We start from the raw sequence: 9,201 nt of genomic DNA on the forward strand, positions 1-9,201 counted from the left end.
CTGGAACTGACACTTGGGAGGGGTAGGCAGAAGTATGGACATGTGAAGTGTTACAGAAGTATGGACAGTGTTCTTTCCAACCATTCCCAGGAGTCTTTGCTCCTAGAATTTGGGGCTGTGAGCAAATATCAGGCGAGACCCAGCTCTCAAGACATGAAGGAAAATATTATCTTCATACTCACTCCCTTCTAACTCACCAAATAAACAAGAACATATTTGCGAAAATTTTTGTAGTATCACCCATTCTTAATATTTTTTCTACAAAGTCCTTTCAATTATGTTTTATGGTAATTAAAAAAAAAATAGACCAACGAGGAAAGTCAACACTACACGTGGAAAAAGTTAACTGCAGAAGGTTAAGCAGAATTATGGAATTAGCATTCATATTCTTTTCTTCGAGCATCGATAGGAGAAGGCCAGGAAAATGGGACTAGGGCCAACACTTCCTGAGATACTACAAAGTCAAAGGAATAAAAATTTGTGGAGGCCTTGAGAATGTGCCTCAAAGACCTTAATTAAGGGAACTTAATAAATCAAGGACTCAAGCTCTGAACGGATTTCCATACTCTATCCCCTTTTCCTGCACGTAAAAGGTATACTAAGGCAAGTCTGTTTCTGGAGATAGGACTCTTCTGATGGCCAAGGTTGGTTCAAAGACTTCGGATGTCCTTGCAGAACCTCTCTTGGGCTGCTTGGCAGTCTAGGATCCTTCCACCCAACTTTCCTTCCCCTATTCCTTTTGTTATGGTCAAACTGGCATCATAGTCTGATTGTTCTCCCAGTCTTTTCTCTCATAGGCATATCACCTAATAACATTTTTGCATGTTTAATCACATCTTAGTGTCTGCTTCTTGGAGGACCTGGACACACAATTCTTTATACCATTTTCCTCCAAATATTTTAAATGGGAAAATAGACATAATTAATTCAGAGCCAGTTCCTTCTCTCTTAGACCTTGGGGGACGGTGTCACTAAAATCTAAAATCTGGGTGAAAATGTGTTTATTTTGGAAGTGGATGTATCTTTGGTGATCCTTATCTGATGTTTTTAAAGTCCAGTAAGTATCCTTCTTTTAGAAATAAGAATGTAATCTACTTAGATGATAAACCGTGATTCTTAGAAATCTCCTTGAATATCTGCAAAGAGATTTAAAATGCCCTCCAGATACAAGACAACGACATCATTATTTTCAAAAAACAAATTTCCACAGCAGTCACCCAAGTTTTAGTTTATGCTCTTATACAAAATAAGATATGCATGAGGCCTTGGGAATCTTTTGTTCTAGCTTCCCTCTATCCCTCCCCTCCCCACCACTTTTTTTTCAGAGGGGAAAATTTAGGCCCAGATGGAAAAAAGCGCTTGCCCAAGGGTTCACATGCTGTCGGGTCAGAGACCAGTTCTGACACGGTGTCTGAACGCTCAGCACTGTGCAGTGGGCACCTCTCTACGATGCTTCTGGCTGAACGAGCCTCTGGGCAATGGGTCAGCATTTAAGGGAAGATTTGCTCCACATTTTGAGTGGCCCCATACAAAGTTGGAGACATAGCAATGACAGCAAATGTATTATTGTTGCTGGAACTCGAATTCTTGTTTAATCTCTCTTAATAATTGCTGCTTGGCCTTGTGTAATTGCTGTGGCATCTCTGGATCTTAGCTTCATCTGTAAAATCTTGGTGTCAAACTCAGTAATCTTCAAGGTCCTTTCCACTCTTACATTTGGTTTCTGCCCTTGGCAGACATCATGGGGAAAGGGGTTGCCAAATGACTGAATACAGAGTATAGCCAAGGGAAGTCATGGAGCCAAGGAATATTTGGTTCTTACACTTTAAGATAAATATCTAAGTTTTCAAGAAAATTAAAATGGTGATTTCAATGCTATCTATACACTACCCCAGGATACATAAGCACACAATGAAAATATCCCCAAATGACCCAAGTGAGTTAACCTTAAACCAAAAAGAAGATTTTGCCCCATTCTTCCCTACATAGCAAATTATCCAACAAATCCTGTTTGATAGTCGTTCATTACAAATAACCTATTAATTCACTAGCCTCTTCAAATGTCAACTCCCACCAGAGTTAACCTTGGCATCTTATGATCATTTAAGAATAACACACTATTGCATGATTTGAAAACATCTTAAAATATAAGTGGTGCTTTTGCCTATGTTTGTGGAGAAAATCTAAAGCCATTTATTTCATCTGTAATTTTTGTGTTCTGTGCCATGTTTTAATTGCCATATACGCCACCTTCTCTTTTCTTGTCCCTAAGACAAGAATTTAGGTTGTTTACTAAAATTTTGAAAAACTATTGTGACGATCTTCTCAGACAGTGCGCTGTGCCAGGTTGTACCGTTTGCCCTCCCCCTGCCCTCTCCGCCAACCATCACCCATTCCTACCTGCTCTGGAGGGTGGCTTGTAGGAACCGCATCGGCAGAGTTCCCCTGTTTTCGGTTAGGACCAACCTGTACCAGATAAGGGGAGAGGAACGTGAGAACAGGATATTGATTCTCATGGCTACTTCCTGAGAGGCTACCTTCACCCGGCTGTCCCTCGACCAGGACAGAACCACCCAGCCCTGCTCTTCCCTGGTTTTGGTCAACTTCTGTCTCTGACTCAGGTGCGTGGAGAAGAAAGTGATCCGCTGGACTGGGCAGTTAGCGGATCTTAGCTAAATTTTGCCAGAGCATTTCTGTGACACAATGGATGGGAAGCCCAGAGGAGGAGCAGAAGTGGGGAGCAATGCTGGCTGTGGAAAGGAGAGAAATGGAGGAAGACATGCTAGGGGAGTCTTTTTTTTTTTTTTAATTGAAGTATAGTTGACACACATGTTACGTTAGTTTCAGATGTACAACATCCTGGGGGAGTCTTGAGGAAAGGTTTTGGTTTTCTTGCTAGAGAATGTTTGTGGCTGAGGGGAATACAAGCATAATTGGACTGCCTGTAGATGGGCAGAGAGTATCAAAGGCATGGGCTGGGGGGGGACACATTTGACTTGAACAGTTGGGGTTTTTAAGGAAAGAGGTTATGGGGGTCATATTCATAAAAACACCATTAAGGATCTGTGTGTAGGGGAGTTGATGGAGTCCCTTCCTGGGAATTTCTAGGCTTTCTATGAAATAGAACCCTGAAGTCAAGGAGATAGAAGGAAAGAGTGAAGTTTGACCTCTAAGGCGAATGCGAGGTGAAGCTGCCAGGGAGAAGCAAAGAGAGGTCACAGATGGCTCAGCTGAGGCTGTGTGTTGTGAATCACAGTGACCACGGACGAAGGGGCTGCTCTCTACAATGCAGGTGTAGAGAAGGTTCACTAGGATGGTCTGGCTTTGTGAGTTTTACCTGGTGGTTGCCAGGCAAGCATAAGAAGTAGAGGTAATGACAAGAGAATTGACAGTGGGATCCAGTCTTAGTGATGAAGGATAGTGTGACAACCAGAAAAGTGGGAGACAAGGATTTCCTAGGGACTTTGTGAGGATTAGACGTGACAGTCAACATACAAAACTTGTCAGGAACTCTGCAGGCTGGGTCTGCAATTGTACTCTACTTACGAGCTGACAAGTTAGCCTGCCACAGGATGCCGGCAAAAGACATAGACTCCTGGGCCAGAAACAAAGAACTTTAGAACTCACAGCAAAAGCAGTAGGCAGAGTCTCATGCTCATTTGCACTGGTTCTCTAAGCCCCCCAAGTCTCATGGGGGCAACACAAGGCCTGTGATAGATACCTTTACTCACATTAGGTTCAATTACAGGACAGGAACACTAAGGGGGAGGATTTATCACTTTCTCGTAAGCAGAAGCAAGCCTGCTTTTTGTCCAGGGGAGACACCGCTTCCTACCTCAAGGTTATTTGCCACTAACACAACTCTGAAATGGCCTGGCTAACGAGGGGCCAGAGCCTTGCGTTCTTAGCAAGAACACACAGGCATGCACAGAGCAGACTGCCTGGCAGACTGGCACATTGCCTCTTCCAACAAGTATAGTGTCTGGCAGATAGTGGGTTTTCAACAAATATTAGCCACAGGTGATGATCATGATTCGTGATTAAGTTGCACCCTAGTTAAAATTCTGGGAAGGCAAATGGTGGAGCCAAAGATCTACGATCAGGGGCACAGATATCCCACTCGCACGAACAGACTTGATGTTAAGCTCCAGTAAAATGAAAACTCTGGAGTGTTTGACTTATTTATAGATAAGATGCAAAGAAAATAAGAACTAGAAGTCTTTGAATAAATTTACTCTAGAAAACTATTCTTTTTAATACTGCATAAGTATGAAATGTGAAAGTAGTGTTACAGAATGAGCTATCACAGCTGCTAACTCAGGAAAAGAGAGGGTGAGCCCTGGCGCTGCCAAGGCCAACTGCTCCAGCCCGGAAACCTGGAGGGGGCTGGACAAATTGAGAGCATAGCTTCTGGCTGGGTGTGCCAACACTGTTGCGGATGGAACTCAGGTAAACTTGTCCAAGAGAAGCCAGTAACTCAACAGATGAGGGTTTGGAAGAGAGAAAGGGAGAGATTTATCAGTGCCAGCAGCTGGGGGAGGTGGTAGGCGCAAGCCTTAACAACTGACTTCTCCACCGGCAAGATGGACACCCAGAGTGTTACAGGAGAGGTTCAGGGCGTACGTGCAAGTGAGTAGTCAGAGAGCGCGTGATCACAGGTGGGGGTCGGTATATGTTCAGCCCATGATCATGGGCAGGGAAGGAGATGTGTGGGGATGGTCTTCTAGGCCTTCTGTTGCTATCAGGGCTTTTCTGGTCTGGGGGTTGGAATGTTCTGGTCATTGTAAAACATCTTTGTCAATGCCTCAAAGTGCAGTAGGAAATGAGCATCATGGATTTTAGCTAGAGCGTGAGTTACGCAGGCTTGTCTATTCCTGGTTTTAATTTTGGGGGTCTAGCGTTGAGCAAGAGAGCTTGCTGACTGTAGAATACAGGGTGAAATGGCTCAAGGAAACCAAAATATAGTCAGATTTCTGAAAACACAATGAGTGTGAGATGCAGAGAAAGAACTACAAATGTGGCTGAGAAGGTAAATCTTCATCATCTACCACCTACCTAAAAATTCAAAGGGAGACAGCTGGATATACAAAACTAGAAAAAAAGCTTCCAGAATGATTTCTAAGTCAAGGGAATGGACAAAAATTACTTCTCCAGACAACTAAAATAAGATCTTTTATGGTCTATGATCTAATTTGAAGGTTTTATAAAAACACACACACAACACTTTTAAACGCAACCACTATCTCCTTTTTCTTGGATTTCCTCTCCAACTTCACAAGATGATAAGGATCCTCTCCACTCTGCTCTTATAAACTGGTCTAGTCTGTGCTTTATCTTGTCCCTTACTTTCTAATGTCAACATCCTTATGAGATTGAGAAGGTGTTTTCAACAAGAGAGAAGCTTCCTTACAATTAAATATTCAATTAAATCGTTATCTTTTATGTGCTGTGATGTTAATCTTAATTGAGAGGCCATCTTCTCAGCCTCTCTGGATGAGAACATTGGTTTCAGAGGGTACTGGGAAATGCTTCTGTTAACACCATAAGATTGTCCCTTCCGAATCCTCCCTCCACCTTAAGCAAATGTTCAGGGCCTACACCTTAGTACAATCCATAATGACTGATCTAAAGTTACTCAGGGTTTTTCTTTTTAACTACAATTGAAAAACCATTTTTCACACACACACACAAAAAAAAGGAAGCTAAGCACAAAAGCAACACAAAATTGAGCCTAGCTCCACTCAGTTGAGTGAAATTGTGGCATGCCTGTTCTCCTAAATTTCTCATTCTGGCCTAAGTGACTTTATTTCAGATTAGCAAGTTGGGGCCATTTCCAGAATCTGCTCTGTGAAGGATGTGGGACACCTGACTTAAACTTCACCTGGATTTTCTACCCCAACTGGGACACAGATTGTTGGTGTGGTCAAACGCCCTAGGCCTTAGGGGTGGAGGTACAATTCTACCAGGTTTATCTCTAGGCAGATCCCAGGTTCCTGAGAGTTTAAAAAAAAATGCAGCACCTTCCCTTAGACATCATCATGAGGCTAAAGGGAGAGGAAGATGGAATGATCTTATCAAAATAAAAACTTTTGAGGGGTGCTTGGCTAGCTCATTCAGTAGAGCGCATGACTCTAGGTCTCAGGACTGTGAGTGTGAGCCCCACGTTGGTTGTGGAGATTACTTAAAAATAAAATCTTTAAAAAAATTTTTTAATTTAAAAAATTAAAATGAAAACTTTTGCCTACTGGTAAAAGTTCAATGGTGGGACTTTGTATCTATACACATATAAAAATGTTTATTTTTAGGAAATTTCAGCCCGCTATTAACTTTATGTAATAACCATTTGTTGATGTGGGTTTTTTAAAAAATTTATAAGCCTCCCCAGCCATTTCGTCCAAGAACTCAGATTATAAGAACTCTTTTTACATTTGCTTAAGCTCTTTAATTTGTCAAAGATAACCCAATTCGTTTATTGAGGGAAATTACTGAAAAAAATAAAATAAAACAAGGAGCTTCCTTTCCACCTCTCCTGTTTTCTTGAATGTAAATATATCAAGATAGTGTCTTAAGTCTCTATCCTTGTTTTGTACAGTTTAACTATTCAGGATAAACGAATTGCAGAAGGCTACCTTAAACCAATGATATGCAAATCCCTAAAATAAAGGAAAGGAAATTCCAAGGGTGAAGACTATCTTCCTATACATTACTCTCTTTTCCCCCTCTCATATTCTAGAATTAAGATAGGGTTATTCAATTCATGTGTCCCCTGGCCAGGAGCCAGTGAGTCTCTCTGCCAGCACAGGTGCCAGATGGGTAGACCAGGGAAGATAATAAATCCAGTGACTAGCAGAGACATCCGGTCACCTTAGTCTTACCTCCACTCCGGGTGTGAACTCATTTTGTTTTGTTTTAATCCTTTGAGGCATAATACTTAAGAGATGGTGCCACAAAATAATTGCATCTCTGTTAATGATCACATTTAGTAAAACAGCTGGCCTGTCAATATGAGAGGAACACACTCTGACTGCAACAAAAAGCGAAGCCACCTGCTAGCTTGAAAGTGGCAGTGCCCTATAACAAGTGTGGATGGGCAGGAGAATCGGATTCCCATTAGGTGTGCCTTGCTCTTGCTCCTGTTTTCCTTTTTCCCCAGGGAATCATAAGTTCTAGCTCAAGAAGTTAGCATTGTCTTCTTTCTGGCTGGAAGCATCCTCACACCCCACATGACTCCAAGTATCCAGGCATTAGATGCTTCTGTGCTAAATGAGAAAAACTTAGCTGAACAGCTTGGCCTAAGGAAGGCCTGTTGTGAAATCCATCCAAAAATCCAGTAAGTAGGAGTGGTATCTGCTGATGCGTGAGTTGGGTTATCTGAGGTGAAGTTGAGTTACTAAAGCAGTAAGCACAATCAAAGAGAGCAATCTGGAAGGACTTTAATGTGTATTCTGGTCCCTAGAAAAGCAGGATTGGCACTGAAGAGAAAAATCCAAAGAACCCTGGCCCAACATGTCAGTACTTGTTTGGAGGTAGGTGGGGTATGGTGGATTGAACCCTGATCTTGGAATGAAAGACCTCTGCTCTAGTCTTAGTTTTTGTGGCCTTACCTCAGATTTTTCTCTCTGAGTTTTAAAGAGTTGATACAGATTAAATGATATACTCAGTATTAAAGCACTCACACCCCAGAAATGAAGAGATGGCAAATATTAATGGCGGACTGATTGCGGGATACCGGAAGGTCTAGAGAATTGTCTATATAAGAGGTATACATGTAAATGTGCCACAAACCCTAACAGCTCCCTTTGCCCTATGAGAAGTTCCTGACGTAGCTAACAGAATCTCTCTAGATTTCTACTTAGCCCTCCATCCAGGTACCCCCTCTTTACGTCCTGCTGTTGATTCCTTACCACTTTCTACCTTCCTGCCCAGCACCTTTGAATGATGCCCCGAGACCTCTACTTGGCTCTGATGTTTACTTTGCCCCTGGACACGGCCCTTGTTCTGTTCCTTGCCTCCCTCCACATACCCACACTCCCAAGCCCAGGCTCAGAGAAACTCTAATGATCACAGGTGCCTGAACCCCCTGCTAACTGAGAGGGAATCCCTGACATCAAGTTCAGCGTGGCCAGCCTTGGAGAAAAGAGATTTTAGGAAGAGTTCTGAAAGGCAAAATCTCAGGACCAGCAAATTAAATTTTCCTAATCCATATGAGAACTCCCAGGAAAAACCTTGGTTTCTAAAATTATATCATCTTAAAGGCTTTTCTGGGTCACTTATACCAATAGCAAGTCAATAGTGTCCATAACAAATGTTCCTTGAATGTAGGGACTGAGTCATATTTCGTAGCCCCAGAGACTAACACATTGCATGAAACATGGTAGGCTCACAGTACACATTTGTCGAATTGAATCCATTTCTAACTTTGTGTTCACTCAGAATTATGGAAAAGTCAGACAAACCGGTGGAAAAACTGCCTATAAAAAAGAAAGGTTATCTATATTTAATCACTATCTCTTCTCACGCTTTTGAAGGGAGGGAAAGATACGTGAGCAAGCACTGCCTTAGAATAATAAACTGTCACTATCTATACAAATCCGGGAAATCCTGGGGTCAAGTTTTGGAGAGAAGCAAGATACTACTGGCCATTCTTTGAGACAGGACTTAAGTGAAGAGGGAGACAGTACTGAAACCGTTAGCATCCAAGATAAATTCACCAAATCACTTTGTTCTATTGGAGTTCGTACACATAAGACGTAGAGCTTCCCGGAGATCGCCAGCCCGTACGTACACACATGAAACAGATTTCTAACGTTGGGATGACAGAGAGCATTTGGGAACTCTATGTGTGCCGGTCCCTCATCTTCAGTGAATCTTGCCTTACCTTCTAGACACACATTCACTCGCTCACTCACTCACTTGTGTTTGCACACACAGAGCCATGAATGCTTCTGGTTCAGAAAGAGGTACACAGGTTATTTTCCAGGATAACATGGGTCCCAAGGTAACAGTGTACCTGATTGGTTATATGTATATGGAATCTTTAAAATTTTGAATTATTTAAAATATTTTAGTATAGCTCCTTAACTTACGTTGGTTCTTAATTATTTTGAGTCATTGACCTCTTTGAGAACCTAATAAAAAGCCACAGGGCGGGGAAGGGGGGCTGGGGGGCTCAGTAGGTTAAGCATCTGACTCTCGATCTCA

Source organism: Ursus maritimus, unplaced genomic scaffold, assembly GCF_017311325.1.
Source record: "Ursus maritimus isolate PB19 unplaced genomic scaffold, ASM1731132v1 scaffold_35, whole genome shotgun sequence".
Lineage (NCBI taxonomy): Eukaryota > Metazoa > Chordata > Mammalia > Carnivora > Ursidae > Ursus > Ursus maritimus.